We start from the raw sequence: 20,701 nt of genomic DNA, 5'->3' as shown, positions 1-20,701 counted from the left end.
TGGGATTACAGGTGCCTGCCACCACGCCTGGCTAATGTTTGTATTTTTAGTAGAAACAGGGTTTCACCATGTTGGCCAGGCTGGTCTTGAACTCCTGACCTCAGGTGATCCACCTGCCTCAGCCTCCCAAAGTGCTGGGATTACAGGCGTGAGCCACCGTGCCCGGCCTAAGCCATACTTTTAAAGTGTTCAGTGACAATGTATAATTTGATACTTTTCTCCCAAATCTTTTTATTCCTATCAAATCTAGCCTCTAAACTTGTCAAAATATGGCTTTCTTTGTTTTTTTAATGTTAAAATCTTTACTTTGTGAACAGGAAGTCAAGAAACTAGATCCACCACTAACTCTCCATGGGTATCTGTTGGATGTTTTGATTGTAAGTGACAGAAAAGCCAACTCAGGCTGTCTAAACAACAGGGGGAGTTTGTTGGTTTGTGCACTGAGTCCTAAGCTGCGGCTGCCCATTCGACGAACCCCATGCCTCCAGCACAGACAATGGGGTCAGTCCCACCCAGACCACAAGGGTGGAAACTTGGGGGACTCTGGGAAAGGGAGAGAAGAAAAATAGATACTGGAGAGGAAACCACAAATGTGCATCCTAACATGTGGCCCTATGTCACTTTACTTTTCTAGGTCACGATTGCTTCATTAAATTAGGGGCTGGCATGACACCGTGACTGAAAGTCTTCCTAGGCTAACTTTGTAGATTTTGTTTTCTTTATAAATTTTTTTTTTTTAAATGAATAAACAAACCTTTCTGACCAGGGCTATAAAACCAATAATGTAATTAGTAAATAAATAGCTCTGTTTAGATTAAATGATAAGTCAGGGCAGTCAGCATTAGTAACTTTCTTCCTACCCGTGAGTTGTAGATTTTGATCTACAGGCCGAGCGCAGTGGCACACTCCTGTAATCTCAGCACTTTGGGAGGCTGAGGCAGGAGGATCACTTGAACCCAGGAGTTCAAGACCAGCCTGGGCAACATAGCAAGACCCTATCTCTTAAAAATACAATAATAATAATAATAATAAAGAAAAATGAGTGATGAAGGATGTGAGGGAGGAGCCCCACGAAATGGAGTAGGTAAAACCTGCTGTGCCTTTAGTCAGTGTTATCTTCTGAACAGCCAAGGCAACTTCGTTGTTCATTCAGAGGAGATCCAGAAAGGTCTGGGCAGGGCTTGTTTGCATGACTGTAACCTTTGGGAGGCTTTGCTGTAAGGCTGGTGTCACAGGAAATCTGTGAGAGGTTTAATTTGGATTCAAAGGGAGCCGGTGTTGGCCGAAGCCAGAGTCACTCTAAATGGCAGTGGAATCAGATCCCTGTGGATAGCTGAGGGTTTCTCAAGAATGAAACCACAGACCTCAGCTTTCTACTTCATCCCCTTTCTACGGAGCCGTTGGCTGGTCCTGAGATGAGATTCTAGTAGTGGCACCAGGGGAGCTTTCAAGGAAGCATCTAGGGGTGTTTTGTGAGGGAATGAGTGCTTTGGCTGTGGTTCCACAGTCTATCTGGGAGCGCCATGGACATGGAGATGGCATGGGCGTGGAAGATGGCAGTGAGTTAAAGGAGTATGCTTCTTCTCTCTCTCTCGTGTATACAGCTTGAGTGAAGGCTCTGGGGGCCTGTGGGGGTATTGGACTGCTATTTTTTTTTTTTTTTAAAGAGACAGGGTCTTGCTATGTCACCCAGACTGGAGTGCAGTGGCACAATCGTAGCTCAGTGCAGCCTTGACCTCCCAGGCCCTAGTGATCCTGCTGCTTCAGCCTCATGAGTGGCAGGGGTGCACCACCATGCCCAGCTAATTACAAAATTTTTTTTTGTAGAGATGAGGTCTTGCAATGTTGCCCAGGCTGGCTTCCAACTCCTGGGTTCAAGCAATCCTCCCCGCTGCGGCCTCCTAAAGTATTGGGATTGTAGTCATGAGCCACTGTGTCTGGCCCCAGGCTGCCTTAGTAAGAGAGTTTTACCCCCTTGTCTAGGATATATGGGGGAAAATTAATCTGATTAGTAGTACAGTGTATTCAAATTGTGCTTGGCTAATTGTTGAGTGTATATGCATAATTGACTAAGGTTGAGCTGTACCTTTAACTATAATAATTCTCTAATACAGCTTTTGGAAAATAGTTCTGGTGTGGTGGTCAGTGGTGTTTCTCAATTGGCAGACAATAACTACCGGAGCGCAAAGAACAAGATAAATAGTTTGAAAATGGTTTCCTGTCAAATGTCTGTGCTTCGGAAGCATTACCTTCAAGTGAATCGATCAGATTTTTGTCCTTGTGGTAGTAGGACATTCAAAAAAGGTTTATTTGGTGGGTTGGGGGCAGGCGATAGGGTGAGGATTGGAGAAAAAGGAGATTATTCTGTGAGTTGCCAAATAGGTACCTCTACAGCTGCTTGTTCTTCCCAAGGGTTCAGATGGGAGATGGAGATGGACCCGGAGTTCCAGGCCTGTGCTCTGGAGTGATCATGAGCTTCTTAAAAAACCTTTGTGTTTTAAGATTCTGATAAGGCCAGGTACGGTGGCTCACGCCTGTAATCCCAGCAGTTTGAGAGGCTGAGGCAGGTGGATCACCTGAGGTCACGAGTTCAAGACCACCCCGCCAACACGGTGAAACCCTGTCTTTACTAAAAATACAAAAAATTAGCCGATGGGGCTGGGCACAGTAGCTCATGCCTGTAATCCCAGCACTTTGAGAGGCCAAGGCAGGTGGATCGCAAGAGCCCAGGAGTTCAAGACCAGCCTAGGCAACATGGCAAAACCCCATTTCTAAAATAAAAAAAAAAATAATAAAAATAAAAAAAAATTAGCCGAGTGTGGTGGCAGGTGCCTGTAATCCCAGCTACTCTGGAGGCTGAGGCAGGAGAATCACTTGAACTCAGGAGGCGGAGGTGGCAGTGTGCTGAGATGGGGCCATTGCACTCCAGCCTGGGCAACAAGAGTGAAACTCCATCTCAAAAAAAAAAAATTCTGATGAAAGCACAGTACTGGTGTGTGACCATTGCCCTGGATATTTCAGTGTTTTGTAGACATGTTTGTCCATTTAATGAATATGTCTGTTTCTTTTCTTTTCTTTTTTTCTTTTTTTGAGACAGTTTCGCTCTGTCTCCCAGGCCGGAGTGATGTGGCGTGATATCGGCTCACTGCAACCTCCGCCCCCCAGGTTGAAGCGATTCTCCTGCCTCAGCCTCCTGAGTAGCTGGAATTATAGGCGTCTGCCACCATCCCCAGCTAATTATTTATTTATTTATTTATTTTTTGGGACAGAGTCTTGCTCTGTTGCCCAGGCTGGAGTGCAGTGGCCCCATCTTGGCTCACTGCCACCTCGCCTCTTGGGTTCAAGCAATTCTCCTGCCTTACCTCCTGAGTAGCTGGAATTGTAGGCGCCTGCCACCATCCCCAGCTCATTTTTAAAATTATTTATTTATTTATTTATTTATTTATTTATTGGGACAGAGTCTCACTCTGTTTGTTACCCAGGCTGGAGTGCAGTGGGGCCATATTGGCTCACTGCCACCTTGCCTCCTGGGTTCAAGCGATTCTCCTGCCTCAGCCTCCTGAATAGCTGAGATTACAGGCGCCTGCCACCATGCCTGGCTAATTTTTTGTGTTTTTAGTGGAGTCGGAGTTTCACCATGTTGGCCAGCCTGGTGGTAAACTCCTGACCTTGTGATCTGTCCGCCTCAGCCTCCTAAAGTGCTGGGATCATAGGCGTGAGCCACCGCACCCAGCCTAGTTTTTGTATTATTTATTTATTTATTTGAGACGAAGTCTCGCTCAGTCACCCAGGCTGGAGTGCAGTGGCACAATCTCAGCTCACTGCAGCCTTGGCCTCCTGGGTTCAAGTGATTCTTCTGCCTCAGCCTCCTCAGTAGCTGGGACTACAAGCACACGCCACCACGCCCAACTAATTTTTGTATTTTTAATAGAGACGGGTTTCACCATATTGGCCAGGGTAGTCTTGAACTCCTGAGCTTGTGACCTGCTCGCCTTGGCCTCCCAAAGTGCTGGGATTACAGGCATGAGTCACTGTGCCTGGCAATGTCTGTATTTTTAGTAGAGATGGGGTTTTGCCATGTTGGTCAGGCTGGTCTCGAACTCCTGACCTTAGGTGACCCACCCTGCCTCAGCCTCCCAAAGGATTACAGGTGTGAGCCACTGTGCCCAGCCAAATGTGTCTGTTTCTATGTGAGCATCTGTAGGTAATGGTGAGGGTAGAAAGGGTGACTATGATTAGTAGCCCTTGAAAAATACTGTGCAGGCCAGGTGCTCATTGGCTCATGCCTGTAATCCCAGGACTTTGCGAGGTCAAGGCAGGAAGATCGCTTGAGCCCAGCAATTCGAGACCAACCTGGGCAATGTAGTGAGACCCCTCTGCCCCGTCTCTAAATAAAGAAAAAGAAAATGAAAAATGCGATGCAAAACTCAAACCAAACAAATGCCAAAAACAAAACAAAAACTCCCTCCCCAAAAAACCAAAACTGTGAAGAAGGAGCCTAAGAGGTAGACGACCAGCAGAAAGTTACATTCTGTGATCTTGGAAATGAGATCTTGGAGAATAGCAATAGATAGGTGAGAGTAGTGGCCAAGGCGGTGGGCTGTGCAGGCCAAAGAGACATGGCGGTCTTAAGTCTGCCTCTCACTGGCAAATGAGTTGGCTTCTGGAAGCCTTGGTGTCCTCATCTGTAAATGAGGATGACAGCACCTATCCTGTAAGGCTGGTGGAAGGATAGAATAAATAATGCAGGTAAAGCTCTTGGCATGGTGCCTGGCCTGCAGGAAGCTTTTGTTGTTATGCATGTTTTATAATCCTTTGGATTGTAGTCATTGGGTACTTGGTGTTCATTGTTTTGACTCCTGTTGTTTAAGCTCCTTGAATGTCCTCAAGGCAAAATTGACATCACCTTTTGTCCTTCTTAGGAAGATTAGGAGCAGGGTGGTGTTAGGGCGGTCACTGGACATTCCAGGTTTCCCACCCATAAATGGAGAGGTGGACTCTGCCTCTCCACGTTGCTAGGAAAAGATGGGTCATTTGGCTTGGTTTCAAACCAATATTTCCTTTACACCCTTCCACAGAGAGGTGACAGGGATCCAGTTAGTGGCAAGCTGTGGAGCAGCAGAGACGGGAATGCGACGCTCTTTATGATTTTCCTATTTCTTTGGTTGGAATTGGGTTTTTACATCACATATTGTTTGATTATAAAAAACAACAACACAGCCGGGTGTAATGGCTCACGCCTCAAATCCCAGCACTTTGGGAGGCCGAGGTGGGCAGATCACCTGAGTCAAGAGTTTGAGACCAGCCTGACCAACATCGTGAAACTCTGTCTCTACTAAAAATACAAAAATTAGCCAGATGTGGTGGTGGGCGCCTGTAATCCAAGCTACTCGGGAGACTGAGGCAGGAGAATTGCTTGAACCCAGGAGGTGGAGGTTGCAGTGAGCCGAGATTGTGCCATTGCACTCCAGCCTGGGCAACAGGAGTGAAATTCCATCTCAAAACAACAACAACAGCACTATGCTTGTGTTGGGGCAGGGAGTAATGAGAAATCTCTGTACCTCCTACTCAAGTTTGCTGTGAATCTTAAACTGCTCTAAAAAAAAAAACCTATCAAAACAAAACAAAAAACAAAAACAGCTACAAGAACTCTTGCACAGAGGACCAAAAAGAATGACTTTTGACTAGCTACAGAAACATGGATAAAAAAACGTGCTGGCCAGGCGCAGTGGCCCATGCCTGTAATCACAGTACTTTGGAAGGCCAAGGTGGGCAGATCACCTGAGGTCAGGAGTTCAAGACCAGCCTGGCCAACATGGTAAAACCCTGTCTCTACCAAAAATACAAAAATTAGCTGGGTGTGGTGGTGGGCACCTGTCATCCCAGCTGCTTGGGAGCCTGAGGCAGGAGAATCACTTGAACCCGGTTCAAGTGAAGCTGAAGAGGTTGCAGTGAGCCGAAATCATACCACTGCACTCCATCCAGCCTGGGAGAGCGAGCCTCTGTCTCAAAGAAACAAAAAAACGTGCTAAACACATGGAGACCAACCACGTTGCTGTCGGTAGGTGGCAAAGCACTTTCCTATAAATATTTCAGGACTCCTCTTTCTCTACTTAAAAAAAAAAAGGTTGCTTTGCATTTCAGACAACAGAAATGGCTGGACAGGCCTTTAGCTCATGTGCAAGAAACTGAAAACCATATGAAAGATTTTCCTTAAATGGAGATGGAGTTTGGCGCAGTCACAGGTTCAAGTCAGAGTCTGGGTCTTAATTTGCCTACCATGCATGATTTATCATGCCTTTACCAAGATCCCCTGCCCAAGACCATTAATTTCACCCTTACAATCTCAAGGTGTGTGCAGGGCACAACTCAACTTTAAACTTTTCTGCTTTAACTTTTGGTTAGGCAGAATCTCCATCTGGTGGTATTTTAAGATGAGTGTTTTCTGTGGCCCTTTTCAAAGTATTCAAAGCGGTTTAAAAATATGTAATATTCAGCAATCTAAGAGCTAATGCGAGTACTTATATGGGGCCTTTTTAAAATAAAAAATCAATTAAACAGATTTTAAAGTCTTAACTCTCACGATGTCTTCCAAATAGATACTAAGATTAAAGAAAAAGAAGGCTTGAAAATCATAGGACTACTTATCCACCCAGTCATAATGCTTTTAGTAGCGACAGTAGTAGCAAATAGCACAGTTTATAAAAACAGAAGAGCTAAAATTCTTTATTTAATATTAAACAGGAAACTGAAAGTAGTCTGCAGCAATGTGCTGGGTTTTCAACAACCTGCTGCTGTGTTTATCTGTGCTGAAAAAGCCTAAATGAAACATTTCTTCTTTGATTGGCTTAAGATTGTAAGTTTGAAGGAAAATCCTTCAAACTGGAATTATGACCACTGGATGCAGGTTCTGTACGGTAAGGTTTTGAAGCAACCTGTTTCCATCAGAACCAAAGGAAATTTGGAATCAAATCGAAAACCTCTCAAAGAGTGGAAAACGCTTTGTACTTTTATTTTGCCTTTGTGCATTGTTGTCATTTATCCAACATGTGCATATGAATATTCTTTCTGAAGACCTGGGCTTCATTTTAAGGTCAGCCTTCAATTTCTAGAGAATATAATTTGCTGCTATTTTTAGAGCATCATGATTGCTCGTAATAACTAATGGAAAAAAACTCAACAGAGAAATAAATGTGTAACAGCTGTGTCTGCTTAAACTTGATTAAAGGCAGTAAAAAAAAAAGTAAACAGAAGAATGAATGTGACAATAGACAAGGGAGAGACAAGTATCTCTCTCATTGTGAAAACTTTTACAGACACAACTTGTTCCACTTTGGAAGGCCAGCGATGTCTGTGTTTAAAGTTTACTTTACTGTTTGTCTTGAGTGGGATCAGTGTTATAGTGAATAATTTATAGCCAGTATGAATGAGCTCATTAGTCACCTTTTCAGACTTTAAATGAGTTTTGTGGTTGTCATTACTCGAGCCTTCTGTTCAGCCGCGGAGCAAAATGACAGTTTGGCAGTTGTTGCTGGGGCCGCCTGTTCCCCTTCAGGTCTGTGTTGGCTTTTGTATTTCATTGAATCCTTCCCTGGCTAACCCTGCGCTGGTCCAGGCAGGAGCTCTCCCACTTCACATGCCTTTTGCACCCCAAGGTTAAATGAGAAGTTTTTCAGGCTTAAAAAAAAATCAGTTGTGTCTGCCAGAGAGAATGAGGGAATGAGGTGGATGAAATGAGCTTTTTCCAGCAACTCCTGGGTATGTTTCCTTTGTATTTGGTTTGATATTCAAGCTACTCAAAAGCAAAAAGCAAGCAGGGGACTTGTGAGGCGGCGGAGCCAGTCTCCCACATGGTGCCAAGCGTTTTAGGCCGAGGATGTCACTGGAATTTGGAGGGAGAAGGATGTTTCAGGGTAGGTTTGAACTGTTTCGATTCTGAACATCGGTGTGATGAGGGTAAAGAAACTTGCTACAGCAAATAAATCCATGAGGCCAGATTTCCAGGGACAAAGAAAACCGCATTGTTTCTACAAAGGGGTAGACAGCATGACTTTTCAAGATCGCAGCCAACGCGGAGGTCCAGGATCACCGGGAATGGTCATTACTTCTTCCCCATCTCGGTGCCTCCCCACTCCAAATCATTAAGAGAAAGCGAACTGTTGCAGCTGCCTCCTCCCTGAGCCCTTGGAGACATGCCTGGGAGGCTGGTATGTGGGGAAGACAAGCCTAGGCATGCCAGTAGCAGGTGGGATTTCTTTGGAACGGATGTCATGAAGTTCATCCCTCCCATTGAACCTGGCCTGCGCAGCCTCCGGAGAGCTCTGCCATTTACTCCCTGGGACTGACCTCCATCCGGAAGTCCAGGACACTGTGGCATGCCCACCTTGGTCCTCAGGTAGCCTCTGCAGGCACTCGTGGGACGTGGAGGCCTGCGCAGGGTGCCTTGACCAGGCACTCGGACCCCTGCGCTGAGGTCTCTCTGACGTCTGCTGTGAGCAACAGGCACTCATGGCTGCTGTCACCAACGTGGGCAGCACCCCCTTCCGGGACCCATATTGTTAGACAGCTGGCCTGGCGCTGTGTGAGGCATAGAGGAAACATGTTCAGGATTCCTCTCTGGAAGAAATGCCAACTTAAAAAGGACGCCTGGTTGTTTGGGGGCCAAATCTTTGAAACCAGTCAGAATCATGTCTTTGAGTGCAGAGAAGTGAGGTGCTGTTGAACGTATCACAGAATAGAGCTAGCAATTCACCTGCCTGCTTCCTTTCCAGCCCCAACCCCTTCAAGACTGAGTACTCACATGCAGTCACGTCTCACAATTTCTGGACACCTTTTGCCAGCACCTCAACCTCAATATTAAAGGCACAAGATAACACTATTTTGGGAAGGAGTGAGGATTTCAAAACAGAAAGGGTTGGTGAACTTGACTAACCAATGAAAAGAGACTTCAGGTTTGGCTGTTGTAATGAGTGGAATAAATTGCTAATCTCCAAAAAAGAACTTTGTGCTTCGGGGAAATATGTTAGTAATAATTTCATCTATATTCTGTTTCTCAGAGAGTTCATCAAATTTGTAACTCTTACTTTGTTTTAAAAAGACTATCCTAGAGAGAAGAATCAATTGTTTTCTTTCACACCCCTCTGAAAAAGTAAAACGAGAGAAGTTATTTCTTGGCGTGGATAAGACTTTGGCAGACTTAGCCAGCGAAACCCATGAGACTATGGTACTTGGTGTACTCACTAAAGAGAGGAAAACAATAAAATCTCTTAAAAACTTTGGAGGAGGAAAATGTTGATGAGGCTACTTTTCTTTGATCTGTAGAGGTAGTAGATGCCAGCTTGAGAGAGGGATAAAAAGGAAACTTTTTTTTTTTTCCTGTTAAGTGATCAATATTTGTGCCTTGTGCTATGAGCAGAAGAGAAAACAGAGTCCCTTGCCCCTCAAGGCACTTACCGTCTGTTGGTGACGTTCAGTATCTAGTTGATTTATTTTTTATTACAAAGATACACCATACTTTGTTGATTATGACATAGAAGCTGAACTTTGAGTTTTTGCAAGTGGTGCCTTTTCATTCAGTTAAAAAGACCCGGCCCGGCACAGTGGCTCACTCTTGTAATCCTAGCACTTTGGGCGTCGGAGGCGGGTGGATCACAAGGTCTAGGAGCTGGAGACCAGCCTGGCCAAGATGGTGAAACCTCATCTCTACTAAGAATAATAATAATAAAAAAAATTAGCCGAGCACAGTGGCGCATGCCTGTAATCCCACCTACTTGGGATGCTGAGGCAGGAGAATCGCTTTAACCCAGGAGAGAGAGGTTGCAGCAGTGAGCCAAGATTGCACCACTGCACTCTAGCCTGGGCAACAGAGCAAGACTCCGTCTCAAAAAAAAAAAAAAAAAAAAAAGGAAAAGAAAAAGAAAAGTCCCCTTTTCCTTCCTCCTTTTGCTTTTTTTTTTTTTTTTTTTTTTTTTTTTGAGACAGAGTCTCACTCTGTTGACAAGGCTGGAGTGCAGCGGCACGAGCTTAGCTCACTGCAACCTCCACCTCCCTGGTTCAAGCATTTCTCCTGCCTCAGCCTCCCAAGTAACTGGGAGTACAGGCACTCACCACCGCGCCTGGCTAATTTTTGTATTTTTAGTAACGAGGTTTCACCATGTTGGCCAGGCTGGTCTTGAACGCCTGACCTCAAGTGATCCACCCACCTCAGTTTCTCAAAGTGCTGGGATTATAGGCATGAGCCACTGCACCCGGCCCTCCTCTTCTATTTCTTGGCCACAGTTTTTTCTCCCTTGAGCCCCACTGGTCCCATCCTTCATGTCCTGGGCCCCTGAGAAGTTCTCTAAGAAGCCAAATGTTCTGGATTAATCTGAAGCTTTCCCAAACTCACTGTGTGGGTTCAAATCCCAACTCCATCATTTACCAGTTGTGTGATGATGAGCAAGTGGCCAAACCTCTCTGTGCCTCAGACTCCCCATTGATAAAATGGGGATAATAATAGTACCTACTTCACATGATTAATGTGAGGCTGAAATGAGTGAATACTTTCAGAGCTTTAGAACACTGTCTGGCACCCAGTTAAGTGCTATTTCGGTGTTTGTTAAATGCAGTCAGTCCTCATCATTGGTAGTTTTTGTATTTGCTATTTCACCTTCTTGCTAAAATTTATCTGTAATCTCAAAATCAGTACTCCTGGCTGGGAATGGTGGCTCATGCCTTCTCAGCACTTTGGGAGGCCGAGGCGGGTGAATCACCTGAGGTCAGGAGTTCTAGACCAGCCTGGCCAACATGGTGAAACCTCTACTAAAAATACAAAAAATTAGCTGGGCGTGATGGTGGGCGCCTGTAATCCCAGCTACTCAGGAGGCTAAGGCAGGAAGAATCGCTTGGACCTGGGAGGCAGATATAGCAATGAGCCGAGGTGATGGCAGTGCACTCCAGCCTGGGTGACAAGAGCAAGACCCTGTCTCCAAAAAAAAAAAAAAAAAAAAATCAGTACTCCTGATGCTTTTGTGGTCACTCATGGACATGTACAAATGAGTCATCCGATGTGCACGTTCCCAGCTGAGGTTGAACAGAGCGACATTCTGCCTGCTTGTTTCGGCTTTCCAAGTATCCTTTTTGTGGTCAGTTTAGTACCACATTTTTTGCATTTTTGTTGATTTTGCTGTTTAAAACGGAGCCCGAGCACTGCTGTAGTGCTATCTAGTGTTTCTAAGTGCAGGAAGGCTGTGATGTGCCTTATGCATAAAATGTGTGTTAGATAAGCGTCCTTTTGGCATAGTTCATTGTGAATGAAGCAACAATATATATTCAAAAAGCTTCTTAAATGGAAACACAGATAAAATAAATACCAATAAAATTATGATGTGATAATATATCAGTAAAATTATGTTTTGATTGGTTGATGAAAGTGTTGTGAGTGGAGGCTCGCAGGAACCTAACCCCATATTTCCCCTAGGAGCAATGATTCAGGATTTGTTAATTCAGTGTTTGTGGCACTTTACAGAACGCAACTACTGTGAATAAAAATAATCAGCTGTAGACTGGGCGCGGCGGCTCACGCCTATAATGCCAGCACTTTGGGAGGCCGAGGTGGGTAGAACACCTGAGGTCAGGAGTTCGAGACCAGCCTGGCCAACATGGTGAACCCTGTCTCTATTTAAAAAAAAAAAATTAGCCGGGCATGGTGGCACAAGCCTGTAATCCCAGCTACTCAGGTGGCTGAGACAGGAGAATCACTTGAACCCAGGAGGTAGAGGTTGTGGTGAACCAAGATCGAGCCACTGTACTCCAGCCTGGGCAAGAGAGCAGGACTGTGTCTCAAAAACAAAACAAAACAGGCCGGGCATGGTGGCTCATGCCTGTAATCCCAGCACTTTGGGAGGCCGAGATGGGTAGATCACAAGGTCAGGAGTTCGAGACCAGCCTGGCCAACGTGGTGAAACCCTGTCTCTACTGAAAATACAAAAAATTAGCTGGGTATGGTGGCATGTGCCTGTAATCCCAGCTACTCTGGAGGCTGAGGCAGGAGAATTGCTTGAACCGGGACCCAGGAGGCAGAGGTAGCAGTGAACCAAGATCGCGCTATCACACTCCATCCTGGGCTACAGAGCGACACTCTGTCAGAAAAGAAGAGAAGAGAGAAGAAAAGACAACCAAAAAAAGTCAGCTGTAGATAAAATGAGTTCAAGAACTCAGAGAGTTGGTCTCCTCTTGTATCAGATAAGCGTCATGCATATCCCTGGGGCAGGAGAAGCGTTAGTAGCTCTAGTCATGTGGGGTAACTCAGCTGGGCACAGATTTTCTATCAAATCTGAAAAATAAAAATAACTTGTAACCATATTTAGTGGAATGATCATGGCTCACTGCAGCCTCAACCTCCAGTGGTGAACCTCCTACCTCAGCCTCCTGAGTAGCTGGGACTATAAGTGCATACCACCATGCCTGGCTAATTTGTCTTTTTTCTTTTCTCTCTTTTTTTTTTTTTTTGCAGAGTCACAGGTCTCCCTCTGTTGTCAGGCTGTCTCGAACTTCTGGGCTCAAGCAGTCCCCAGCCTCGACCTCCCAAAGTGTTAAGATTATAGGTGTCAGCCACCGCACCTGCCTTCCCCCACAAATTCTTAATTCAAGAGTATTTTGAACTCTTGAATCTTGGAGCCTACATAAGAGTTTGTAGAGAAAGTTTGATATTCAAAACCTATAAACCAAAAGCCTTCCCACGGCCAGACAATAGACCTCAGAACAGAGGATATAATGTTTGTTGTACTTAGCAGTTCTCCTGTTTGCTCAGAGCACCAGGCTTTTCAGAAGGGGATCGTTTTGTCCCTCCTGATTGAAAAGATCACAAAATGCTTTAATTTTGTGAAACGCTTTGCCAACGTATTCATTTTCCCCTAAACTCTTACTTTATGAAATGTTTGCAAATTGTTTCACACGTACAGTCTCTGAGAATGTGAAAATGATTCAGAAAAGGGAAAGCCTCACTTAAAACTACTGGAAAATGCAAATGAAAGGAAACAAAGGGAACACGGCCCCACTGTGCCCCATAGAATGTAATAATATGCCTCTAGCCTCTTATTTTGGCAATTTCCAAGTTTGTGTGATTTTAAACAACGTCCCAGCAAAATCTTCCTAAATACATTGTTGCATCCTTCAGTTAATTTATTCAATACATATTTATTGAGTGTCTTCTGCCAGGCATAAATGCCAGGTGTGCACTGCTGAATCTAATAGACTGGAGTCCTGCTTTCCTGGGGTTTATTGCCTCTTCCCAGTAGTCAGTCTGGCGGGGAAGTTAACTCTCTTATTATAGGATCTGCCTAGGATAAATTCCTACAAGTTGGAAATTTAGGATCAGTGGCTGTCCATGCTCACTTAAATTTTAATTCGTTTTGCGACTGTCCTCTTGAAAAGTTATACCACTTCCCACCAGTGCCTTCAACCAACATTGGCATGGTTCGTTCTTTTAAGTCTCTGCCATTTTGATAGATGAAATGAGACATCACAATTGCTTTAATTTGCATTTCTTTAATTTTTACAGATTGAGAATCTTTTCATGGAGATAATCTCATTTTTGTTTCTCTTTTTGTGAATTTGCCCCTTTTCGTGTTAGAGTGATAACTTTTTTTTCTCATTGAGTTGTAAGATTTATAAATTAAAAATATTAACCCTGTGTCATCTGCATGGCCATTTGTTTTTAAATTTTATTTATGACCCCTCATTTTACACACAATTCTAAATTGGTATGCAGTCGAATATGTCAAGATTTTCCTTTTGATTTGTTGGCTTAACAAAAATAGCGTTCACTCAGTGCCAGAGCCCTGTTTTATGTTCCTTACAAAGATTAATTTATTTAATCTTCACAACAGCCCTATGAAGTGAAAACTAGGTAGATAGAAAGAAGTTGAGAACCTTGACTGAGGTTAGCCTGCTAGTAAGTGGTAAGGTCAGAGTACAAACCTAGTCTGTATCTAACCACTGCGCGTCGCCACTGCTGGTCTTGGAATTTGACTTTATGTGTGTGTTTGCTTATTCATGGTTGCTTTATAAATGCTCATAGACCTACTCCTGCCTGATGGCAGGTGTGCCATGTCTTCTGTTTCTCCTGGCCTCTTCCCAGTCCCCTCCACTCTTTACTAGGCATAAGCTACGTGCTTAATAAATACTTGTTGACGGAATGAATTGAGTAAATCTAGATTCTAGATCATCGGCTCACACTTGTGTTTATGCTCAAAGAGGAGTTGACAGGTTCTATATTTCCATTTTGCCTCCAGCAGGAGGCTTGACAAGCTCAGGTTTGGCGAGGGCACCTGAGCAGATGAACTTCACCCTACCAGTTCGGCTGTACTTTCCCTCACCACACACCCCCCTTCCCTCTTAAAGTAAGCCTCCTGGCTCCATTCCCTGCTGGAGAAATTCTAATAAGCCCTTTCCCAGGCTCCACCCTTCAGAATCTGTCAAGTAAACAGCAAGAAGGCACAAAAGGAAAGTCCCAAGAGATGGTGACCAGAAAGTTCAAATGATGCTTGACCAGGACTTTACACACACCAAGATGTTAGGGGTCTTCCAGCCTAGGGGCGCTCTCTCTTTTCCACAGTGGGACGTGAGGAGTTTTTTTACAAACAGTATTCTCAGACCTTATCTCAAAGAGACTCTTAGTCAAGCCATGATTAAGGAGTTATCTTTGAACATAATCTCCCCTTCTCTTCTCATATTCAATCATTTGACAAATCCTCTTGGTTCTTTCTTTGAAGACTCTCATGCATTCATTTTTTCCAGTCTCACTGTCTCTTCTCTTATTCACTGGGTCTCAAAGTGGGTCCACAGACCAGCAGCCTCATCTGGGAGCTTGTGAGAGATTCACATCCTTGGGCCTAGCCCACACCTCCCCAACCAGAAACTCGGGGGGTGGGGCCTGCAGTGTGTGTTTTAACAAGCCCTTCAGGTAATTCCCATGCATACTCAAGTTTGAGAACCACTGCTCCAATGGACACCCCCCCCACCCCCTTATAACATTATAAATGTAATGGGCCAGGTGTGGTGGCTCATGCCTGTAATCCCAGCACTTTGGGAGGCCGAAGCAGGAAGACTGCTTGAGGCCAGGAGTTTGAGACCAACCTGGGCGAAATAGCGAGACCCCATCTCTACACAGAAATTAGCCTGGCATGGTGGCATGCGTCTGTAGTTCTGGCTACTTAGAGGCTGAGGAAGGAGGATTGTTTGAGCATAGGAGTTCGAGGCTGCTGTGAGTTATAATTGCACCACTGTGCTCCAGCCTGGATGACAGAGCCAGACCCTGTCAAATAAATTAATGTATATATATGTATGTATGTATGTAATGGGTGTTTATTGTAGACCACTGGAAAAATATGGACAAGTATGAAAGAAGCACCTAAAAAAGTACCCCATAACTCTAACATTCAGAGGGAACCACTATTTTAGCCTTTTTCCTCAATTTTTAAAAACACATATAAAAAAAAAAGTCTTCATTCTGTTCTGTATGAATTATTGCAGTGATTTCTGAGTTGTTCAGCTGGTTTTTGATCTTCCAGTTTCTCCCTTCCTCTCCCAAAATTCATCTTGGGTCCACCATCCCCATCCGTCTTTTTTTTTTTTTTTAATTCATATCTCTGATAGTACAACTTCTGGGCTCAAAAATATTCAGTGAGCCACCTTTGCCCTCTGACCTTAACACATATAAATTGCTCACCCTGCTATTCAAGGAGTTTGGTGATATGCTTGCACTCTTACCCACTAATCTGTGTGCTCTGTAGGGACAAAGACTGTCTATCTCTGGCACCTAACACAATGCCATGCACTTGGTAGGCACTCAGCAAATATTTGTTCAGTAAATGAACTCCTCTTCTACAATCAAGTCACATTTGGTAATTCTGTGCCATCAGTTTCTCCTGGAACATCAGTTTGTAAGCAGAATCATCCCCTTGTGCTTTCTCAAAAGGCACATAACAAAGCACCATCCTAGAAGACTCTAGTTGGTTAGATGTGGCTTCTGGATGGTTCAGATGGGCATCCCGAGGTGAGAAGCTCGGGTCAAAAACACCCCTTCCCCATTTCCACAGGTTAAATACCAACCCACCCTTATTAGATATCCCGCTTCCAAAGTCATCTCCCCTCCCTTCCCCAGATGTTTCACCGTGTCCTTTATCTCTGCTGTTAGCAGCCGGGAGGGGTGGGGGGCCACGCCCAGAGGGGAGTCACGTGACTTAGGCTAGGCCAATCTCACTATTTCCCTGAGAAGTTAAACTATGTCATGGAAGACTTGAGGCAGTTCAAAGGTGGTGGGTGCTAAAAGTCAGAAGGCCTCAGGGCTTGCTGCTGGCAGTCCTGTGTGGCCATCAGTGAGCAGAGGAAGCCAGCCTGCAGGATAGAGAGTGGAGCAGACCTATAGAGGGAAGCAGGAAAGGCATATGGTTCCATGCAGCCTAGCGGCATGTGCCTGCCCAGCCTCCCCGTATTTCCTCTTATACTCGAGTCTCTCTGTGGGATCCCTCCCCAGGAGACTGTCTTTCCAGGCCTGCCTCGGACTCTTCCCATTTTGGGCAGTCACTCAGGTCTTCCTGACTGCATCTGCTCACCTACTTAGTTGTACTGCCTCAAGTTGGGCAGGGCATATCAGGTTTTATACTTAACTATTCCATGAATAGCCGTGCTGCTCTAATAACCAGTAGTGTGTGTGTAGGGGGATTAATGTTCTTGACCAGAGAAACATCTAGCAAAAGAATGCACAAAACATCAAGGGAGGGGCGTTCTTCTCCTTGGAGGAGGAACTGAGGTCCCACACTGATGGGGGTAGATAAGCCTGGAATTGAGGTCTTCCAGCTCCCAGATACTTGCCCAGATGGGGCTGCAGAATGGTCCCATCAAGTCCTCAATCAGGAAATAAGTGTTTCTCAAAGTGATTTCTAGGGGGCATATACCATTCATACCATTCGGCTGTTAAATGTGTTTGTAAAACAGTGTAGACAAGACAATGGTTTAGACAATTCAGCTTGTTTATTTGTGACTTCTCAGGATCTAAGACGCAAGGGTCCTTTCTGAAAGTTCATGAGGGGAATTGTGAATGGGGTTGTTCCTAAACAAATTTGGCCCCAGCACCCTAGGTCAGGAAGCAAGTCCCAGAGCTGAGGTTCTATGGAATTAGAAGGTGGAAAAGGCCACATTAAACCCTCCTTTGGCTTTCAGCATTTTTCCCCTCATTTCAGATAGACAGGCAGACATGTGTCCCCTGCTGTCCACAGCAGGCAGGGCTGGTCCACCACTTCCTCTTCAGGGTGACACCTTCTCACATCTCTTGCTGCAACTGTAATGGGAGAGAGAAGTTAAGAAATGTGTTTGAGAATGCAAGAAGCAAAAACACATATGGAATGACATATTCCATGTGCAATCACCTTCGGCTCACATCCCCTCTTTTTGAACTCTGAGAAAGCAGGAGGGGACTGGAGCAGGTGAAAATAAGATGCCACCTCTACTTCATTTTCTGGCTATTGTGTGAGTGTGGTTGGGGGACTTGGGGGGTGGTTTGGGGGCTGGGGATGAAGAGGAAGATGTAAGGGGCGATTTCATCCTCTTTAGGCCATCAAGGGCTTGGACAAAGGTCTCTGGCCTTGGTTCCTCTGGAGGAGAATAAGCCGCCCTCAACTGACATGCTGATGGAGGGGCGGGACCTGCATTAGCCAGAGCTACAGGAGAGCAGGGTACACATTGTCTCAACCTGGCTTTGTTACCACTTCTAACCCTGAGAATCTCTGGCATAAGACTTCAGAGATCATCTGACCTGTCTCTGCCACCTTGTGCCTTTTGCTTAGTGACTTTGGGTAGGTGGCATCAGGTGCTCAGTAATCAAAGTGGTGGGGCTGGATGACCTCAGGCTACCCCTGGGCTTCCACCTCTGAACTGTCTCCTGATGGGGAGATGCCGCACTACTTGGAAGAGGTAAGGTCTCCTGTGAGTCTGAAAGGCACATCTTTGCTGAAGACTTGTGACCTGCCATCTTGAACTTCTGTTAGGGGTAATGATTCTCAGATGGGGGGTCTACTTTTTGAGATAGAAAAAATTTTCAGAAGCCTAGCTGGTGTTTCCCTTAGTCCCTCCTTTTGGCTAGGTTTAAAAGTACTGCACGCTAGAAAGCTTTCTCCAGGTCTACTCGCTGGCTTTTCTGTAGTTTTCAGACAGCTCACAATGTCCTGTCCATTGCCTCAGGACGGGGTGGCAGGAAGGGTGCCCTGGGCTTCTCTTCTGCAGAGGAACCAACTGATTTCACTACCTAGGAGTAATGTGCAATCACATTTTTATTTTTGTCACCACCAGGGTGTCCTGTTGGACTCTCTCCTCTCATCCTCTCCTAAGGCGGCTGGTTGGTGTGGCTTTGGCAGTGGGTGCTATTATTTGGAGGTGCCTAGAGACTTAGAGTGGTGGCTGCACCATTTCGCTGGGTGGCTTGGGAATGGTCAGTCTGGTTCCTGAGAGCTCAAACTGAGATGGAAATGAGACCTGTTTTCGCTCTAGGCCGGCCAGGACATTCCGCACAACCCACTGGAGAGGCCTGACCGGTGTGGCCTTTAGGACGTGCCTCTTGCCTTGTAATGGCCACCGGCCCTCCCTCGGGAGACACGCGGCCACCTGGGTGGGACACTGCGGTGCCTACCTCCGGGACACTAGCTGGTCGCTGGGAGAGGGCTCAGAAGGCCCTGGGGGTCCTATCAGGACGCAGCACTGGGGAGAAGCGGAATCTCCTCTTCTCACCCCCACAAGCCTCGCCCGCATCGTAATTCTTTTTATTTTTACTTTCGAGCCATGTAAGGCATGCAGATGGGGTAGGAGCGTTCCCGCGACACGTTGCCAGCAGCGCAGCGCCGGCCCGCTCGTGTGGCCGGAGCCCGGGGAGGGGACAGGGCACGCGCCGCCTGCCCCACCTGCCCCACCGCCCACGGTCGCTGCCGCCCCGGGTCGCGGGACCCACGCCAGTCACCCCCGCCCCGCGGGGCCCAGGAGGCGAGGCCGCGCGGCCCAGCCCCAGCCTCGGCCCTGGCTGCGTCCTGGTGGGTGCGGGGGGCGTGGGCAGGGTCCGCCCCGGCGGGTCCGTGCCCCGCGCCCCAGGCCGCTGGCGGCCAGGCCCACGTTTTCCCTTTCTCCGGCTCCCTCCGCCCTCCGCTCTGTCCCTCCCTCCGCCCTCCTCCCTCCCCGCGCTTCCCCTCCTCCTGCCTGGTCATGTGTCGCCTTTTTTTGTTTGCAGTGGAAACAATTTCTCGCCGCTCGGCGCGCCCCGGCCCGACGCGCCGCGGCGGAGGCGAGCGGGAGGCGGGACGGGGCGGGGAGAGCGGCGGGGCCGGCGGGAGGACGCGCGGCGCGCCCGGCGGACGCCGCAGGTCCCATGCCGCGCCGCGACCCCCGCGCCCCTGCCGCCCGCGCCCGCGGCCGCCCCCCGCCGCCCGCCGCCCCGGGCTCGCCGCGCCGCGCCCGCGCGTCCTTAGCGGGGCCACCGAGCGATGCCCGCCGGGCGCCCGCGAAAGTTTGTCGGCTCCCGCTGAAGGGCAGCGGCTCCCCCGCGCCCCCGTGCCCCGCTCCGGCCAGGTGAGTTTGCGCCTCGCTCCCGCAGGCTCCCGCGTGGGCTCGGGGGGCACCCGGGGCGGGAGGCGCGTCCGAGACGGTCCTGGAGACTACCTCGCCGCTCTCGGAAAACGAGGGACTCCGCAGGTCCTGGGGGGAGGGTCGGGTGGGGGCCCCGGGAGCCCCCTAGCCGGGAAGTTGCCGGGTCCGAAGAGTTTCCTGCCCCGACGTGCGTGCTGCTTTCCGGTGCCTCGGTTTCCGAAAAGCCCGCAAGGAACAGAGTTGGTATTGTCTGCGGAGGACGGGGTCCCTGCCGTTCCGGGCCAGGGAGGGGGTTCCGATCAAGTGGAGACCCCAAGATGAGAAACAGGCTCCTAACAAAGATCCCTCCCCCCCAAACTGTGCAGACTTGGCACAGGCAACGAACGTCTCCGGAGACCCCGAGGCCCGACCCCCCTCATCCCGGCCCTCTTTGAAACCCTCTTTGGGCCGTGGATAAGTTGGGGGACGGCGGGCTTTTATTGATTTGTTTTCGAGGCTCGCCGCGGTGCGGCCAATAAAAGGTTTATGACATCTGACCGGCAGTGAAGGTATGCGAGCTCCCAATTGCCCTGTATACGGGGAGAAGAGCAGTTTCCCCCGTTGCCCGGCAACGCCGCTGATTGACGCGGGATGCAGCCAATCGCCACTCCCGCAGGTCCCCTTGAAATGTTTTTGACAAGTACAGTAGACGAGAGTGAAGCGCGTGCGTGCGCGCGCGCGCGTGCTGGGTGGGGGTGACCCGGCCCCCCAAACTTGCGACTGCCCTGCTCCGCTCTGGGAGGATTTCTTAACTTTTTAAAGTTCGCATCGAACATCTGTTCAGAGCTGGGCCAGTAATGTCTTTGTCAGTTATTTGGAGACCTTCTGTTTACTAGGCGAGAAACTAAGCTTTCTTGCCTCATTTTCTCCGTTAAAAAATAAAAAGGGTAACAAAAGACAGCAAGTCATAAAAACAAAAGAGGGTGTGTGTGTGTGTGTGTGTGTGTGTAGAGAAAAGTTGTAAGGAGGTCACCAGTGAATAACTATTTGCGTATCTGGTGGAGCAGCCTTGTTGGCAGCAGATTAAAAATGTTTGCTTAACTGCAACTCACAT

General features: G+C 47.3%; 1 protein-coding gene across 6 annotated transcripts in view; it reads left to right on the top strand.

Moving 5' to 3' along the window:
* Positions 1–20,701, top strand: part of FOXN3 (forkhead box N3) — a 458,925-nt gene that overhangs the window by 184,137 nt on the left and 254,087 nt on the right. The window contains exon 1 of one of the 6 annotated variants that reach the window (XM_073011251.1): positions 19,479–19,590. The exons of the other annotated variants lie outside the window; for them this stretch is intronic. The gene's annotated coding sequence lies outside the window, so the exon portion shown is untranslated. Of the gene's footprint in view, positions 1–19,478; positions 19,591–20,701 lie in introns of those variants that run through there. 6 annotated transcript variants of the gene reach the window in all.

Source organism: Chlorocebus sabaeus, chromosome 24, assembly GCF_047675955.1.
Source record: "Chlorocebus sabaeus isolate Y175 chromosome 24, mChlSab1.0.hap1, whole genome shotgun sequence".
NCBI lineage: Eukaryota > Metazoa > Chordata > Mammalia > Primates > Cercopithecidae > Chlorocebus > Chlorocebus sabaeus.
The sequence above is the reverse complement of the archived record's forward strand: the minus strand, read 5'-3'. Positions and strand labels throughout refer to the sequence as shown.